Raw genomic sequence first — 19,646 nt, 5'->3', positions numbered from 1 at the left:
ATTAATTGTAGCACCTGATCTCACTCCTAATCTATAATTGCTGAGTTTACCTGCAGTAGACTACAGCTCTCTAACAGTACAGAACTCTCAGCACTTGGTCTGAAGGGGGTGCGTGTAGTGAAGTGCTTTATCCATCTACATTCAGTCTGACTTGCTGGTTGACTGTGTACAAAACACTCTGTGCAGCCCAAGGATGAGTCACAGAGATGAGCTGCAAAGACATCAAATATTTACGGTGCCATTTTGGAAACGGGAGATGTACGTTCAGATAGCGGACTGGAGTAGCGTAGAGGTCCTGAAGTGAAACACTCTCTCCTTTCATCTGTCGAAATCTCGACTGCGTGTGTGAAATCAAAAGAATTGAGATAAAGATCAGCAGACTTAATGTGTGTGTGTGTGTGTGTGTGTGTGTGTGTGTGTGTGTGTGTGTGTGTGTGTGTGTGTGTGTGTGTGTGTGTGTGTGTGTGTGTGTGTGTGTGTGTGTGTGTGTGTGTGTGTGTGTGTGTGTGTGTGTGTGTGTGTGTGTGTGTGTGTGTGTGTGTGTGTGTGTGTGTGTGTGTGTCTGTTTATCTACAAAGTCACACCACTCCGTCTGTCCCTCTTTTTATGTTTTATTTTCTCCTCACCAAGCCATTGTTATATGCTGTTAATTAGTGTGGAGACATTCTGCTGTAGACAGGTTTCTTGGACAGTAAAGACATGCTGGATCTGATAGGCTATTTATGGAGGACATTCTGTGTATCATTAGTGCACATCGTCTCATTGAGAAGTACATGCAGACACCTATAAATGACAATAAGAACAGGAGAGGAGTAGGTGGGAAGCAGAAAAGTGTTCATGTGCAACAGAGAGAACGAAAGAGAGACAGAGAGAGAAGGGAGAAAGAAAGAGAGTGAAAAGGAAAGATACGTACATTTGAGAAAGCCTGAGAGAGAGAGGGGAAGATAGAGGAGAGAGAGAGAGAGAGTGGGAGAGAGGGGGAAGATAGAGAGAGAGAGAGAGAGAGAGAGAGAGAGAGAGAGAGAGAGAGAGAGAGAGAGAGAGAGAGAGAGAGAGAGAGAGAGGGAAGAGAGATAGAGAGAGAGAGAGAGGGAAGATAGAGAGAGAGAGAGAGAGAGAGAGAGAGAGAGAGAGAGAGAGAGAGAGAGAGAGAGAGAGAGAGAGAGAGAGAGAGAGAGAGAGAGAGAAGATAGATAGAGAGAGAGAGAGAGAGAGAGAGAGAGAGAAAGAGGGAGGAGAGAGAGAGAGAGAGAGAGAGAGAGAGAGAGAGAGAGAGAGAGAGAGAGAGAGAGAGAGAGAGGGAGAGAGAGAGAGAGAGAGAGAGAGAGAGAGAGAGAGAGAGAGAGAGAGAGAGAGAGAGAGAGAGAGAGAGAGAGAGAGAGAGAGAGAGAGAGAGAGAGAGAGAGAGAGAGAGAGAGAGAGAGAGAGAGAGAGAGAGAGAGAGAGAGAGAGAGAGAGAGAGAGAGAGAGAGAGAGAGAGAGAGAGAGAGAGAGAGAGAGAGAGAGAGAGAGAGAGAGAGAGAGAGAGAGAGAGAGAGAGAGAGAGAAATCCAAAGAAACATAAAGAAATCATGAAGCCTAACACCTGATGTAGAATGAGAATACCACGATGCTGTCAGTATGTGACGGATATAGGAAGCAACTGCTTCACACAGAGGTCAGAGGTGAGGGTGGACGGTTGAGGTACATGGAGGATACAAAGACAAGGCGGTTTCCTTCCCAGCCAGCCAGCCCCCCCCCCGCTCCCCAGGCGCCAAAGGACGTCGGGCCTCACCTTAATCCAGCCAAGCAGGGAGGAGTGATTAGCTGCAAATTGATCCCTCTCCGAGTGGGGCCTCTTGCCTTTTCTCCAGCTCTCTTTCCTGGTCCCCCTCCCCCGCCATCAAAGTTTCTGGGAAACCAGAAGAGAGGGAGGGCTCGTTGCAAGGCAGAGGTGTTAAGTGGTCATGAGGTTTGGGACACATTTAGCATTGGCGCTAGGAAATCGATACCAAAGGGTTTTTGACAAGACTGTTCTGTCAGGGAAATAATCATTCATTACGAGCTCGGAGTGGGGAATGAAATCACTATGGTGTTTAAGATTTCTAACCCCCCCCCCAGCCCCAACTTGCCTCGCTTCGCCTGGCTTTACCTCAGTCGGGGAGGCGGCAGGAATACAGATCAGAGTTAATAGCCCTGTCAGGGGCTGGCTTGGCTGGGCTTGACACCTTTTGGCAGACCTGCAGCTAGCAAACTGTCACGTCTCATAGAACTACCCAACCTCCTGTCCCCGCCCAACACCACAACCACACATCCCCACACACATGCACACACGCAAACACACACACTCACATACACCCTCCTCTCCTGACCCTCCCCCTCACTAATACCAGACCCAGTGTGAGAGCACAGTAGTGCACTGATGGGGGATTTGAGGTCTTAAGAGGCTAATAGCTTTTCCAGGTAAATAAATCCAGCGTAATTCATAATTAGCTATTAGCATGCGTGTCAGCTGTTTGCTCTGGGTTTGGGGGTAATGGATGCTTGTTTAAATGTACAACATGTAGCCTAGCGTCGCCTGTTGCAAAGCAAACAGTTCAGATGCTGCTTTTGCCAGGAGGATGTTTTCATACATGATGTATGAGGTCACATTACAGCTATATTCAGTGCATACTGATGACCTTTGGTACAGGAAGTCATAAACTGTCATGATATGCAGAAAAACGTGAAACTGTTCAGCAGAATGGCTTGGATTCCAAAAGGTAAACACATCTATGTCAACATCTCTCAGCTTAACGGATTACCTGCTATTGTGCCTTGGATACTATAAAGGTTGTGCCCTAAAGGGCACACCCAAATGGCTCCCTTTTCCCTATATTGTGCACTACTTTTTACCAGGGCACATAGGGAGCTGGTAAAAAAAGTAGTGAACAATATTGGAAGTAGTGTGCCATTTGGGACACAGTAGTGTAATCAGGGGTTGGAACCCAAAATGTTTGTTTAGTTCTGAACAGAAACATTATTTAGGGCAAGCTATTTAATCTTTTTATAGGAAAGTCATTTGGAGCAAATTGTATTTTGCCATAACAGCATGGTTTAATTATAATGAAAGACAAACACACACTGTGCTGCCAGTCACAGTGTAGGGTGCGAGATCCAACATTAATTTTGAGGGTGAGGCCAGAGTGACAGAGGATGGAGGAAACTTGCATTGAAGTGTTGGGGATCTTGTTATGACATGCATCATCGGTTCGGGTTCTGTTCCTCAAATCATTTCATTATTTTCTGGTCTTCGGTTCTGTTCCCTGAACCGTTTCCAACCCTTAGGTCTAATACTGCAGTACTAGTTGCTAGTGGCGATATCACACTGCAATATTGAGATAAGGTAGAACAATGACAGACATTGTCATTTGTGTGTCACAAACGGCATCTCTTTTACAAAGTCAAACATTTGATAAGGGTTCTGCTTGGGTGAAAAAATAACATGTATTGCAAACGTGTCAACAATACTTTGGTTTCTCTATGCTTTCCTTTAGGGAGGTTCTGTTGTGGTCACAGATAACAACATCAACAACTAGCTCAGGGGGATATAGCCACACAGCATAAAACATAAAGTAAATCATACTTTCTTTCCAATCTCTTCACCTTCTCTCAAAGACTTTGCTCCATGTCCCACAGTGCGTTTTTTTCTCATTAAAAACAGTGTATGCTGGTAAAGAAAACCCTCTCACCACTTCCTCCCTCCAACCTTCAGGAGCCTCCCTACACCCCCAGGAGTCTCTATCCACCCGCAGATCTCTCCCTGCACCCCCAGGAGTCTCTATCCACCCGCAGATCTCTCTTTGCACCCCCAGGAATCTCTATTCACCCGCAGATCTCTCCCTGCACCCCCAGGAGTCTCTATCCACCCGCAGATCTCTCCCTGCACCCCCAGGAGTCTCTATCCACCCGCAGATCTCTCCCTGCACCCCCCGGAGTCTCTATCCACCCGCAGATCTCTCTTTGCACCCCCAGGAATCTCTATCCACCCGTAGAACTCTCCCTGCACCCCATCCCATGTGCCTTCCTTCACCCTCAGAAACAATCCTCCACCCCCAGGAGCCTCCCTGCACCCCTGGAGCATCCCTCTGACTGAACCCAACCATTAACAGCTCTGAATAGGACAGCATTTGGAAACAGTGCCAGGGAAACTAAACCAAGGCATGGATTGCTGTCATACCTTGTCCATAGACTGTTTACAGGGTAAGGAAACCAAAAGTCACTATCTCTTTATTGCATCTCAAATGTCAGCAGGAAGCCTTAGTCCTTCTGTAGCTCAGTTGGTAGAGCATGGCGCTTGTAACGCCAGGGTAGTGGGTTCGATTCCCGGGACCACCCATACGTAGAATGTATGCACACATGACTGTAAGTCGCTTTGGATAAAAGCGTCTGCTAAATGGCATATATTATTATTATTATTATTAAGCCAGGAAGTACAGGCAGGCACAACTAGGCAGGCAGGCATAGGCAGGCAGTAAACACGGATAAGCTGCTTTTGCCTCGTTTAAAATGAGAGACTACCAGAGACTTCTCATTTATATTATTCGTAGCTGTCTATATACCACCACAGACCGATGCTGGCACTAAGACCGCACTCAACCAACACTATAAGGCCATAAGTAAACAAGAAAATGCTCATCCAGAAGAGTCGCCCCTAGTGGCCAGGGACTTTAATGCAGGCAAACTTAAACCAGTTTTACCTCATTTCTACCAGCATGTCACATGTGCAACCAGAGGGGGAAAACACTCTAAACCACCTTTACTCCACACACAGAGATGCATACAAAGCCCCTCCCCTCTCCTCCTGATTCCTGCTTACAAACAAAAACTAAAGCAGGAAGTACCAGTGACTCGCTCAATACGGAAGTGGTCAGATTGCTAGCACAGACTGGAAAATGTTCCTGAATTCATCCAATTGCATTGAGGAGTATACAACCTCAGTCATCGGCTTCATCAATAAGTGCATCGATGACATCGTCTCCACAATGACCGTACGTGCATATCCCATCCAGAAGCCATGGATTACAGGCAACATCCGCATCGAGCTAAAGGCTAGAGCTGCCATTTTCAAGGAGTGGGACACTAATCCGGGCGCTTATAAGAAATCCCGCTATGCCCTCAGACGAACCATCAAACAAGTGAAGCGTCAATACAGGATTAAGATTGAATCCTACTACACCTGACGCTCGTCAGATGTGGCAGGGCTTGAAAACTATTACGGACTACAAAAGGAAAGCCAGTCACGAGCTGCCCAGTGACACAAGACTACCACACGAGCTAAATGCCTTTTATGCTCGCTTCGAGGCAAGCAACACTGAAGCAAGCATGAGAGCACCAGCTGTTCTGGACAACTGCGTGATAACCCTCTCGGTAGCCGATGTGAGCAAGACCTTTAAACAGGTCGACATTCACAAAGGCGTGGAGCCAGACGGATCACCACGACGTGCACTCAAAGCAACTGGCAAGTGTCTTCACTGACATTTTCAACCTCTCCCTGTCTAAGTCTGTAATACCTACATGTTTCAAGCAGACCACCATAGTCCCTGTGCCCAAGAAGCAAAGGTAACCTGTCTAAATGACTACCACCCCGTAGCACTCACGTCAGTAGCCATGAAGTGCTTTGAAAGCCTGGTCATGGCTCATATCAACACCATCATCTCAGAAACCCTAGACACCCTCCAATTTGTATACCGCCCCAACAGATCCACAGATGACGCATCTCAATCACACTCCACACTGCCCTTTCCCACCTGGACAAAAGGAACACCTATATCAGAATGCTGTTCATTGACTACTGGTCAACATTCAACACCATAGTGGCCTCAAAGCTCATCAATAAGCTAAGGACCCTGGGACTTAACACCTTCCTCTGCAACTGGATCCTGGACTTTCTGACGGGCCACCCCCAGGTGGTAAGGGAAGAGAACAACACATCTGCCACGCCGATCCTCAACACAGGGGCCCCTGAGGGGCACACGACTGTGTGGCCAAACACGACGACACAACAGTGTCAAATACAACGACGACACAACAGCCTGATCACCAAAAATGATGAGACAGAGAGGTCAGAGACCTGGCAGTGTGGTCAGAGGACAACAACCTCTCCCTCAATGTGAGCAAGACAAAGGAGCTGATCATGGACTACAGGAAAAGGCGGGCGGAACAGGCCCCCATTAGCATCGACAGGGCTGTAGTAGAGCGGGTCGAGAGTTTCAAGTTCCTTGGTGTCCACATCACCAACGAACTATCATGGTCCATACACACCAAGACAGTCGTAAAGAGGGCACGACAACACCTTTTCCCCCCAGGAGACTAAAAAGATTTGGCATGGGTCTTCAGATCCTCAAAAGTTCTACAGCTGCACCATCGAGAGCATCCTGACCGGTTGCATCACCACCTGGTATGGCAACTGCTCGGCATCTGACCATATGGCTCTACAGAGGGTAGGGGCCAAGCTGGGACCAAGCTTCCTGCCATCCAAGACCTATATAATAGTCGGTGTCCGAGGAAGGCCCGAAAAATTGTTAGAGACTCCAGTCACCCAAGTCATAGACTGTTTTCTCTGCTACCGCACAGCAAGCTGTACCGAAGTCTAGGACCAGAAGGCTCCTTAACAGCTTCTACACCCAAGTCATAAGACTGCTGAACAATTCATGAAATGGCCACCTCACTATTTACATTGACCACCCCTTTTGTTTTGTACACTGCTGCTACTCTGTTTATTATCTATGCATAGTCACTCACCCCTACCTACATGTACAAATTACCTCGACTAACCTGCACACTGACCCGCACACTGACCCCCTGTATACGCCAGGGTAGTGGGTTCGATCCCCGGGACCACCCATACGTAGAATGTATGCACACATGACTGTAAGTCGCTTTGGGTAAAAGCGTCTGCTAAATGGCATATATTATTATATTATTATTATATTATATAGCCTCGTTATTGTTATTTTATTGTGTTACTTTTCCAATTTTTTAATTTAGTTTATTTAGTAAATATCTTCTTAACTCTTCTTGAACTGCACTGTTGGTTAAGAGCTTGTAAGTAAACATTTCACGGTCAGGTCTACACTTGTTGTATTCGGTGCATGTGACAAATAAAGTTTGATTTGATTTGATTTCACTCTCTGCGATTCCCTAATTACCAATGCTTCAGCTCGCTGTGTGTTTATTAAAGCCTTGGCTGAGGAGCTGACAGCTGCCCAAGATGGATAAGAGATGTGAAGAGATGCTGGGATTAATACCCTGGTCTGGATGGAGTTTTTTGAAGGGTTCGACTGGGCCAGATACAGTACATATCAGTAGCAGGGAACCACATGTCATAGCCACAGCATATTGTATAGAAATGTGTTGAGAAGATAACCTAACACGTTTTGGTTTTTACAACTCATTTCATGAAAGGACTCTGACGTGATTTATGATTATATCCTGAATACGTTGGTCATTCAGATCACAACGTTGGGTGAAGTTAGTCTGCTATTTGCATGTATTTGTATGTCTTAGACAATAATACCTGTGTGGTATTGTGATATGTAGCAGTGGATCCATACCTGAAGGGCAGCTTTACACATTGTCCATTAACAGAAAAAGTGCTATTAAAGCTTCCTAGGGACTCAGTGCAGTAACAGTCAGCAGAGTGGAACCCCTTTCATTTATTTCACTGGATATTTTAAGGGACCCTGTTGGCAGACGAATAGCCAGGCAGTATCAAAACTGGACACAGAAACACACACACACACTCACATACTCACACACACTCACACACACGTGGCAAAGTAGGTTGGAATCAAAACTGACATAATCCCTTTCACCATTCTTTCCCCTCCCATTATCAGTCTTTGACAAAGGTGATACCCAACGAATATGGCATATCGGTTTGGATTCCAGACTAGAGAGTACAGTATCTCGCAAATAAAAAACGCAAATTGCATCCGAAGCCCTATTTAGTGCACCATTTTGACAAGGGCTCTTTGAGCTGTACCCAAAGTCCTGTCCCGTGACCACATATTCCCTTATAGTAACGCTGAGGGGGGTTGTCTTAAAGAGACATATCTTTGCTGCCTTGCCCTTTGGAGGATGTTATGTTCTGTTCTGCTCTGTTCTGTTCTGCTCTGTTCTGTTCTGCTCTGTTATGTTCTGCTCTGTTCTGTTCTGTTCTGTTCTGCTCTGTTATGTTCTGCTCTGTTCTGTTCTGTTCTGCTCTGTTCTGTTCTGTTCTGCTCTGTTCTGTTCTGTTCTGCTCTGCTCTGTTCTGTTCTGCTCTGTTCTGCTCTGTTCTGTTCTGTTCTGTTATGTTCTGCTCTGTTCTGTTCTGTTCTGTTCTGCTCTGTTCTGTTCTGTTCTGATCTGCTCTGCTCTGTTCTGTTCTGTTCTGTTCTGTTCTGTTATGTTATGTTATGTTCTGCTCTGTTCTGTTCTGTTCTGTTCTGCTCTGTTCTGCTCTGTTCTGTTCTGTTCTGTTCTGTTCTGTTCTGTTTTGTTCTGCTCTGCTCTGCTCTGTTCTGTTCTGTTCTGCTCTGTTCTGTTCTGTTATGTTATGTTCTGCTCTGTTCTGTTCTGCTCTGCTCTGTTCTGTTCTGTTCTGCTCTGTTCTGCTCTGTTATGTTCTGTTCTGCTCTGTTCTGCTCTGTTCTGTTATGTTCTGCTCTGCTCTGTTCTGTTCTGTTCTGCTCTGTTCTGTTCTGTTCTGTTCTGCTCTGTTCTGCTCTGCTCTGTTCTGTTCTGTTCTGCTCTGTTCTGCTGCAGTGGCCTGAAACCTGATTAATTGGCTTGTCAGCACAGTATTTTTATCCCCGTCCCCAGATGAGTGCACATTTTCAGTCCTTCCCCTGTCCTCTGGTGTCCTACACACAGTGAGGTGACGATGGAAGGACCCTGGACTCCAGATCACACTCCCATTAGATGATAAAGGGAAAGTATGGGGAACTTAGTCTGTGATTGGTTGAGTAGTGACCGTCATTACAGGAAGTGCATGCCTCATTGGCTGAGTCAAAAGACATTTGAGGGACCCTGGGTTCCAGATCACACTCCGATTGGCTAATAGGACCACTGCTATGGGGAAGATACTCCCTTTCTATCTGACACTGTGTGTGTGTGTGTGTGTGTGTGTGTGTGTGTGTGTGTGTGTGTGTGTGTGTGTGTGTGTGTGTGTGTGTGTGTGTGTGTGTGTGTGTGTGTGTGTGTGTGTGTGTGTGTGTGTGTGTGTGTGTGTGTGTGTGTGTGTGTGTGTGTGTGTGTGTGTGTGTGTGTGTGTGTGTGTTTACCCTGTACGCGCATGCATGCAGGGTAAACATGTTGTAGGACAGTTTTGTTTCAGTTCCGTCACTTTTAAACCTCATATTGTCGCCAGCACCAAACACCGTTTTCACATATGTATACACTGGTATTGTGCTAGAGACGACAATAAAGATTGAAAAGTGGTTAGAGTTGTCCTCTAAGAACAGCACACAGCACACAGGACACAGCACACGGCACACAGGACACAGCACAAGCACACAGGACACAGGACACAGCACACATCACAAAGGACACAGGACACACCACACAGGACACAGCACACAGCACACAGGACACAGCACACAGGACACAGCACACAGGACACAGGACACAGCACACAGCACACAGCACACAGCACACAGGACACAGGACACAGCACACACCACACAGGACACAGCACACAGCACACGGGACACAGCACACAGGACACATCACACAGGACACAGCACACAGCACACAGCACACAGGACACAGCACACATGACACAGCACACACCACACAGGACACAGGACACACCGCACAGGACACAGCGCACAGCACACAGGACACAGCACACAGCACACAGGACACAGCACACAGGACACAGCACACAGGACACAGGACACAGGACACAGGACACAGCACACAGCACACAGGACACACACAGAACATAGAGACTGTTGCGGGTCTCCAAAAAAAGTTATACAGTTATGGATGGAAACGGGTTTTGTAATCTATTTCTAATTTGTCTTTATTGCAGCACCAGGCCCTTCAGAAGCACAATTCTGTGTTCATCAATAATAACAAATGATCTATAGAGCCTTTCCTCCACACAGAGCAGTGGAATGAGGGGAATGCAACTAGTACTACAGGTAATATGTCCTGTTGCAGGAAGCCAACAGTGAACGATTATTATTATCATGAATGACTAATTTGTCAACGTAAAGACACAGTGGCACAGCATGATACAGTAATTGCACAAATGGTTTTCCATGATATTTTGTTCCATTCGCTATTCCATAAATCTATTGCACCTTGGCGACGATCATACAGTTGCCTAGATCGTTGTGTTTGTGTAGATGAGAGATATCGAAGCAACGTTAGAGCTCAGAAAGACACAGTGGTGGTGATGTAACAAAGGAATGTTACAATAGTTTTAACACACAAAACTCTACTTGGCAAACGGATAAAGAACCCAAACCATGTTGTGATTCTAAACATATTGAACAGATCAAGGTTGAGCGAGAGACCATTCAACTGCAATCCACAGAACACCTATAAAATCATCTTGATACAAGCACACAAGTGGATCGTTCCCAAATAGAACATTCTGACGTGGAACATGTAGCTTGTGGATCTCCGGGCTGTTTTTGGATGTGTCTAGTTGAGTGGGAGAACAGGAGAACCGTAGGGAGCAGAGGAAAAGGCAGAGTGAAGTCTCCGACTAGACCAGTGCATTCAAACAGGCGAAAGGAACTCACCCTGTTGGCAAAGACATAAATGTTGCACGAGCAATAGCTTTTAAAGCACGAGCCATAGCTTTTAAAGCACGATCCGTAGCTTTTAAAGCACGAGCCATAGCTTTTAAAGCACGATCCACAGCTTTGGAACTTAAGCTAATAATTATTTCAGAACTTGTGTGCTTTGTGTGTGTTGTGTGTGTGTGTGTGGGGGGGGTCTCCATGTGTGTGTGTGTGTGTGTGTCTCCATGTGTGTGAGTGGGTGTGTGAGTGTGTGTGTGTGTGTGTGTGTGTGTGTGTGTGTGTGTGTGTGTGTGTGTGTGTGTGTGTGTGTGTGTGTGTGTGTGTGTGTGTGTGTGTGTGTGTGTGTGTGTGTGTGTGTGTGTGTGTGTCCATGTGTGTGAGTGGTTGTGTGAGTGTGTATGTGTGTGTGTGTGTGTGAGTGAGTGAGTGAGTGTGTGTGTGTGTGTGTGTGTGTGTGTGTGTGTGTGTGTGTGTGTGTGTGTGTGTGTGTGTGTGTGTGTGTGTGTGTGTGTGTGTGTGTGTGTGTGTGTGTGTGTGTGTGTGTGTGTGTCCATGTGTGTGAGTGGGTGTGTGAGTGTGTATGTGTGTGTGTGTGAGTGAGTGTGTGTTTGTGTGTGTGTGTGTTTCTCCATGTGTGTGTGTGTGTGTGTGTGTGTGTGTATGTGTGTGTGTGAGTGAGTGAGTGAGTGTGTGTGTGTGTGTGTGTGTGTGTGTGTGTGTGTGTGTGTGTGTGTGTGTGTGTGTGTGTGTGTGTGTGTGTGTGTGTGTGTGTGTGTGTTTGTGTGTATGTGTGTGTGTGTGTCTCCATGTGTGTGAGTGTGTGTGAGTGTGTGTGTGTGTGTCTCCATGTGTGTGAGTGTGTGTGAGTGTGTGTGTGGGTGTGTGTGTCTCCATGTGTGTGTGTGTGAGTGTGTGTGTGTGTGTGTGTGTGTGTGTGTGTGTGGGTGGTGTAACTACTGAGTGTACCTGTCTCCTTGTATTTATGTGATATTTCCCCATTTGCACTTACAGTCAAATGCTCCTAACAGGTACATTTCCTACACTGTACAAAATCAGAAATACCTCTGCTATTCCTCTGATGAAAATGTATTTGACTTAAGAGGAAAAACATGTATTTTATCCTCCACTCTCCTCAGAGAGCTGCTTTGAAGACCCCAAAAAGCCGATCAGCATTTGATCAAAGATTTTCTCTCTCTTGCCTTTGTTTATTCACTGTTGCAGACGGGCCCATTACTAAGACTATTCATCGTTTGGGCAGCGTGCCCTACGCCCCCCCGCGGCACAAACACGGATCATTTATCCAGTTTACCAAGAGCACATTAACAAAGACAAAGGGGGAATGGAGGAGGGAGGGAGGCAGTTTACAAAGCTTACAGTAGTGGTACCTTCTAGATATGTACAGTGTCCCAGATGAATGTGGATGATGCTGTCAACACATATTTGCAGTAAAACATTTAAAAACATTCTCTGGATGGATATCCACTGCGATTTTCATAGTCTTTGTTTGGCTTGTCAGAATTACAGTGGTTGTGTGTTTTTGTGAGTGTGTGTGTGTCCGTGTGTGTCCGTGTGTGTATGTGTGTGTATGTGTGTGTGTGTGTGTGTGTGTGTGTGTGTGTGTGTGTGTGTGTGTGTGTGTGTGTGTGTGTGTGTGTGTGTGTGTGTGTGTGTGTGTGTGTGTGTGTGTGTGTGTGTGTGTGTGTGTGTGTGTCCATGTGTGTGTGTGTGTGTCTGTGTGTGTGTGTGTGTGTGCTCGCCCAGTATGTGTGTTCACTGTATGCGTCTGTGCGTACAAGCGTGTGTGTCTTTGAGTGAACGGGCAAGTGAGTGTGCATCTGTCATTTGTTTATGTTTGTCCTCAGTAAGCCATCCAGATGAAAGCCCTTTGTTGCACCGCCTGAAGTGTTTCAGCGTTTAGCCTGCATCAGTGGCCAGTGTCCACTGGACCGAACTAAATGCAGCCAGTCACAGAACGAGACAATCTGCGTCCCAAATGGCACCCCATTCCTACATACCGCGCTACACTTTGGACCGGAGCCCTAGTAGCCCTGGTCAAAAGTAGTCCACTATATATGGTGCCATTTGAGACGTGACCACCGAGAGAGGGACACGTGATGTCACTAGTACAGTGCTCATTTTAGGACATTCTCATGCCTCACACCTCCTACGTCAGTCGTCACGATGTGATGCTTTGGGCTGAGGATGTTCTAGAATGGACGCAATGCACTGAAGCTTCTCCTGTAAGAGTAGGCATATGGCTTTATTCAGGAAGCTGTCTTTCTCTCTAGTTCTCCCCTTTTCTCTCTGCTAAATGTGTTCTCTGTTATAGAGGTCAAACACCATGTTATAACTGTGTAATATCATGTCACAACAAATCTAGTTTTCTTCTGCTTTACCATAACATGGACAATGACTCTCCCGGTCCCTCTAAGATCACCTTAAGGAGATCCTGCAGAGAAAGGGCATGTATTACTCAATGTGACCTCAGTCTCCTTGAGTGTGTGTGTGTGTGTGTGTACATTTTGTGTACAGTTGTCCGTATTTCAGTGTTTGTGTTTGAGTGTGTGTGGACGTCACAGGTGAGCCTGTGGCCAGCACCAGTGTCCCCTAGTGGCTGCCTTGCCTCTGTGCCCTTGTGCAGGACTGGGGCTGAGCTGAAGGTGATGGCTGGGAGAGGGAGACTCAGACCTGGGTGATGAATGTGTGCTGGGAACAAGTGAATTACTCCTCTGTCTCTCTGGTGTGGGGCCCCTGGCAGAGCAGCTAACAGGTTAATTACTGCTCTGTCTCTGTGGTGTGGGGCCCCTGGCAGAGCAGCTAACAAATGAATTACTGCTCTGTCTCTGTGGTGTGGGGCCCCTGGCAGAGCAGCTAACAGGTTAATTACTGCTCTGTCTCTGTGGTGTGGGGCCCCTGGCAGAGCAGCTAACAGGTTAATTACTGCTCTGTCTCTGTGGTGTGGGGCCCCTGGCAGAGCAGCTAATAGGTTAATTACTGCTCTGTCTCTGTGGTGTGGGGCCCCTGGCAGAGCAGCTAACAAATGAATTACTGCTCTGTCTCTGTGGTGTGGGGCTCCTGGCAGAGCAGCTAACAAATGAATTACTGCTCTGTCTCTGTGGTGTGGGGCCCCTGGCAGAGCAGCTAACAGGTTAATTACTGCTCTGTCTCTGTGGTGTGGGGCCCCTGGCAGAGCAGCTAACAGGTTAATTACTGCTCTGTCTCTGTGGTGTGGGGCCCCTGGCAGAGCAGCTAACAGGTTAATTACTGCTCTGTCTCTGTGGTGTGGGGCCCCTGGCAGAGCAGCTAACAGGTTAATTACTGCTCTGTCTCTGTGGTGTGGGGCCCCTGGCAGAGCAGCTAACAAATGAATTACTGCTCTGTCTCTGTGGTGTGGGGCCCCTGGCAGAGCAGCTAACAAATGAATTACTGCTCTGTGTCTGTGGTGTGGGGCCCCTGGCAGAGCAGCTAACAGGTTAATTACTGCTCTGTCTCTGTGGTGTGGGGCCCCTGGCAGAGCAGCTAACAGGTTAATTACTGCTCTGTCTCTATGTTGTGGGGCCCCTGGCAGAGCAGCTAACAGGTTAATTACTGCTCTGTCTCTGTGGTGTGGGGCCCCTGGCAGAGCAGCTAACATGTTAATTACTGCTCTGTCTCTGTGGTGTGGGGCCCCTGGCAGAGTAGCTAACAGATGAATTACTGCTCTGGGTTAGACTTTGAAAATGACCAGAGGCCCACTGTTGAAGCTTCCAGGCAATTAATGTGAAGGAAGCACCGCTGTACAGTAGGTGACTGCTGCTGGTAGTGTAGTGAGAGAGAGAGCTGGTATAAAATGACTCCACTATGGTGTTGTTGTTGTAGACTGAAGTGTTGTTATTCTGATTCAATTGGAAAAAGGTAGACTTGTTTATGATACTCTAACAAAAAATGTATCTCTCTTTCCTTTCCTCTCATTTTATCTGTCTTTCTCTCTTTCACGCACACACACACACACACACACACACACACACACACACACACACACACACACACACACACACACACACACACACACACACACACACACACACACACACACACACACACACACACACACACACACACACACACACACACACACACACACACACACACACACACACACACACACACACACATACAGACTTCCACTGCTGTGTGCTGAGGACCAGGACAGCTCCAAAAGCACCAGAGTGCTCTGCAGCTCTCAGAGCCCGCTGGTTAAAAGATTCATCAGGCCCAACTTTGAGTCTGCTCAATATTTCACAAAGGGGGGAGTCCTCCTACGCGGCCGACTATGTCACATTACTGTTTTTCCAGGGTTAATCAAAGACAAGAAGAGAAGGACAAATAGCATGGGGAAACTGTCAGTAACATTAGAGTGGAAGAGGCAGGTAACTCTTTAGCAGAAAGGTAGTCATTACTAGTGATTGTTTATGGCCCTCTCATCCTTTTTTATTATCATTGGGTATTACATAGATACATTTTCTATGACATTTAGTTGCATTTAACTGGTTAAGACACTCTATAGGCCGTTGAAATGGGGCTGCTTTGTAGCTCGCTGCCATATGGTGAACAGTTTAGCATGGTAAAGAACCACATAGCGTGTAAGATGTGAAGTATTTACCATGGCGAGTAATGAGGCTAGTGGATTCAATCGAATCCCAGAAAGAAGGACAAATGTCAAGTGGAGTACCAGTGACACCAGTAATACCTATACCGTGCCCCTGTTAGGAGCAACATGCTACCAAAGCTCAACGTAAGCACAAGCAAGAATGAAGTGATTAGATATGAGGTGAAGTGTAGACCCTGATGAACCAATTAACCAACAGGAGAGGAGCTTGATGAAGCACTAACGTGTTGAACCTTAAGAGACTTGACACATAAAAGCGCAATCACAGGAGCCACAGGCACCACAGTTCTCCTGCAGAGACGAAGATAGGCTGCAGGCCATGGAATATGGGTAGTGAGTGTGGGAAGGTGGGAACTGGGGAATCCTAAATCACATTACTTGTTCCCCTCTCCTCTCCCTCAGTGGAGGCATGGGAACAGTGTAGCGCCAGCAGCGTGGCGGCATGTTGACGTGTCATGGGCTCCCAGGGAAGACTCTCTGACAAATTAGAAGAAACAGCCAACGTCTGCATGCCTGCATTTACAGTCAGCTGAGCTCAGATGAACGAGCTACCCTGCTATCTCCCAGTAGCCTACTTGTAGCCTCGCTAGCAACCGCCACAACCAATAGCCAGTGCTGTAAAGAAGTACAAACAAGTACAAATACTTTAAAGTACTACGTAAGTCATTTTTGGGGGTATCTGTTCTTTACTTTACTATTTATATTTACTTGTACTTCTGTCATGACGTTGGCCTCTTTGAGTATAGCAACCCCACCCCCTCTCCCTGCCTCCCCCCTTTCCTCCTTCAACTAGGCTACTGTGGTCAGAGGTCGTAAATTCCTGAGAAGACCTCATGGACACACAGTTATAGAGAGTAGTTTTTCACCGAGACAAAGGAAATCCTTCCACCTCAAAGAATTTGAGGTATGAACAAATTTCATGTTCCGGAGAAAGTGTAAAAGATCGGTGAAGAATCCAGCAACGAACTGGTCCGTTTGTCACAACTTGGAAAGCTCATGGGAGACGGTGTGGCCACATTACCATAATGCTGTTTATATAATAGCCCCAGATATAAGGTTTACATCTAATTGTTATATAAGATGAATGAGTGAGTATGATACTGTTTATACAATTGTACAATGTGATTTTGGACTGTTTAATGAAGGAAAACTCAAAAATGGAATTGGATTTGAACTAAATCAGAGGACCGCCCCTTAGCACAGTTAGGGTTAGACATCCTGGGACAGCCCTTTTCTGCCATTCCGAATAAAACCCAACTTTGAGAAATTAGCACCAGACCATGTTTTTCTCCATTAGGAGGGGGACAAAGGTTGTCGACCGAGCTTACCTCAATTACGAGATGGCTAAAGGTTGCAGACCATTGCTGAATCTTTTAACCATACCACGTGGTTAAACTTTTAGACTATCGATACCGACAGAATGAGAACAAGTCTTTGACATTAATTACTAGTCTGCAGCTAGGAATTCGGAATCATTGAACGCGAAGAACGACAACCGCCGAAACGTTCATTCTATAACGAATGTCACTTTGAACTATCCCCTCTAACCAAGACAGAGAGAGAGAGAGACGGACAATTCTACAAAATAAAGACATTTCACCAGCGATCAAGATGACACACTGAGCGTAAATATATACAGTGGGGCAAAAAAGTATTTAGTCAGCCACCAATTGTGCAAGTTCTCCCACTTAAAAAGATGAGAGAGGCCTGTAATTTTCATCATAGGTACACTTCAACTATGACAGACAAAATGAAAAAAAATTCCAGAAAATTATGGTGGAAACTAAGTATTTGGTCAATAACAAAAGTTTATCTCAATACTTTGTTATATACCCTTTGTTGGCAATGACAGAGGTCAAACGTTTTCTGTAAGTCTTCACAAGGTTTTCACACACTGTTGCTGGTATTTTGGCCCATTCCTCCATGCATATCTCCTCTAGAGCAGTGATGTTTTGGGGCTGTTGCTGGGCAACACGGACTTTCAACTCCCTCCAAAGATTTTCTATGGGGTTCAGATCTGGAGACTGGCTAGGCCACTCCAGGACTTTGAAATGTTTCTTACGAAGCCACTCCTTCGTTGCCAGGGCGGTGTGTTTGGGATCATTGTCATGCTGAAAGGATGACTCATAGTGAAGACTGGGTTCGTGCAGATAACCATCCATTTACAACGTTTGGAATGAGACTAACGTGAGGTAAAATAAATCAATCATTAATCAGAAGATTATTGATCAGATATGAATATATCTGAAAGGTTCTATTGGGAAATTATAACTTTGTAATCTGAATACTTTCCTTGGTGCCCCGACTTCCTAGTTAATTACAGTTACATGATTATTCAGTTTAATCGAATAATACTAATTACGGGAATCTTTGATAAAAACTAAGTCTTCAATTTAATGATAGTAAAGACATGACACTTCACCACACGTCTACAGAAAATAATATACATTTTCCTTCATACATTTTCCCTGAAACCCAAAAGTACTAGTTACATTTCGAATGCTTAGCAGGACAGAAAAACTGTCAATTTCACACACTTATCAAGAGAACATCCCTGGTCATCCCTACACTCTCTGATCTGGCTGACTTACTGAACACAACATGCTTATTTTGTAAATGATGTCTGAGTGTTGGAGTGTGCCCCTGGCTGACTGTAAATTATGTCTGAGTGTTGGAGTGTGCCCCTGGCTATCTGTAAATGATGTCTGAGTGTTGGAGTGTGTCCCTGGCTGACTGTAAATGATGTCTGATTGTTGGAGTGTACCCCTGGCTATCTGTAAATAATGTCTGAGTGTTGTAGTGTGCCCCTGGGTATCTGTAAATGATGTCTGAGTGTTGGAGTGTGCCCCTGGCTGACTGTAAATGATGTCTGAGTGTTGGAGTGTACCCCTGGCTATCTGTAAATAATGTCTGAGTGTTGGAGTGCACCCCTGGCTATCTGTAAATGATGTCTGAGTATTGGAGTGTACCCCTGGCTATCTGTAAATAATGTCTGAGTGTTGGAGTGTACCCCTGGCTATCTGTAAATGATGTCTGAGTGTTGGAGTGTGCCCCTAGCTATCTGTAAATAATGTCTGAGTGTTGGAGTGTGCCCCTGGCTATCTGTAAATTATGTCTGAGTGTTGGAGTGTACCCCTGGCTATCTGTAAATGATTTCTGAGTGTTGGAGTGTGCCCCTGGCTATCTGTAAATAATGTCTGAGTGTTGGAGTGTGCCCCTGGCTATCTGTAAATTATGTCTAAGTGTTGGAATGTGTCCCTTGCTATCTGTAAATGATGTCTGAGTGTTGGAGTGTGCCGCTGGCTATCTGTAAATGATGTCTGAGTGTTGGAGTGTGCCCCTGGCTATCTGTAAATGATGTCTGAGTGCTGGAGTGTGCCCCTGGCTATCTGTAAATGATGTCTGAGTGTTGGAGTGTGCCCCTGGCTATCTGTAAATGATGTCTGAGTGTTGGAGTGTGCCCGTGGCTATCTATAAATGATGTCTGAGTGTTGGAGTGTGCCCCTGGCTATCTATAAATGATGTCTGAGTGTTGGAGTGTGCCCCTGGCTATCTGTAAATGATGTCTGAGTGTTGGAGTGTGCCCCTGGCTATCTGTAAATGATGTCTGAGTGTTGGAGTGTGCCCCTGGCTATCTGTAAATGATGTCTGAGTGTTGGAGTGTGCCCCTGGCTATCTGTAAATGATGTCTGAGTGTTGGAGTGTGCCCCTGGCTATCTGTAAATGATGTCTGAGTGTTGGAGTGTGCCCCTGGCTATCTGTAAATGATGTCTGAGTGTTGGAGTGTGCCCCTGGCTATCTGTAAATGATGTCTGGAGTGTGCCCCTGGCTATCTGTAAATGATGTCTGAGTGTTGGAGTGTGCCCCTGGCTATCTGTAAATGATGTCTGAGTGTTGGAGTGTGCCCCTGGCTATCTGTAAATGATGTCTGAGTGTTGGAGTGTGCCCCTGGCTATCCATACATAATAAAACAAGAAAATACAAGAAAAATGGTTTGCTTAATATAAAGTATGTGAAATGATTTATACTTTTAAAATTACTTTTGATACTTAAGTATATTTAAAAACAATACTTTTAGACTTTTACTCAAGTAGTATTTTACTGGGTGACTTTCACTTTTACTTGAATCACTTTCTATTAAGGTATCTTCTATTAAGTATGCCAATTGGGTACTTTTTCCACTGCTGCCAACAGCAACAGAGAGTAGAGCAGAGAGGGGACACGTGCGCAAGAAC

The sequence above is a fragment of the Oncorhynchus gorbuscha genome, linkage group LG24, assembly GCF_021184085.1.
Source record: "Oncorhynchus gorbuscha isolate QuinsamMale2020 ecotype Even-year linkage group LG24, OgorEven_v1.0, whole genome shotgun sequence".
NCBI classification, from domain to species: domain Eukaryota; kingdom Metazoa; phylum Chordata; class Actinopteri; order Salmoniformes; family Salmonidae; genus Oncorhynchus; species Oncorhynchus gorbuscha.
The sequence above is the reverse complement of the archived record's forward strand: the minus strand, read 5'-3'. Positions refer to the sequence as shown.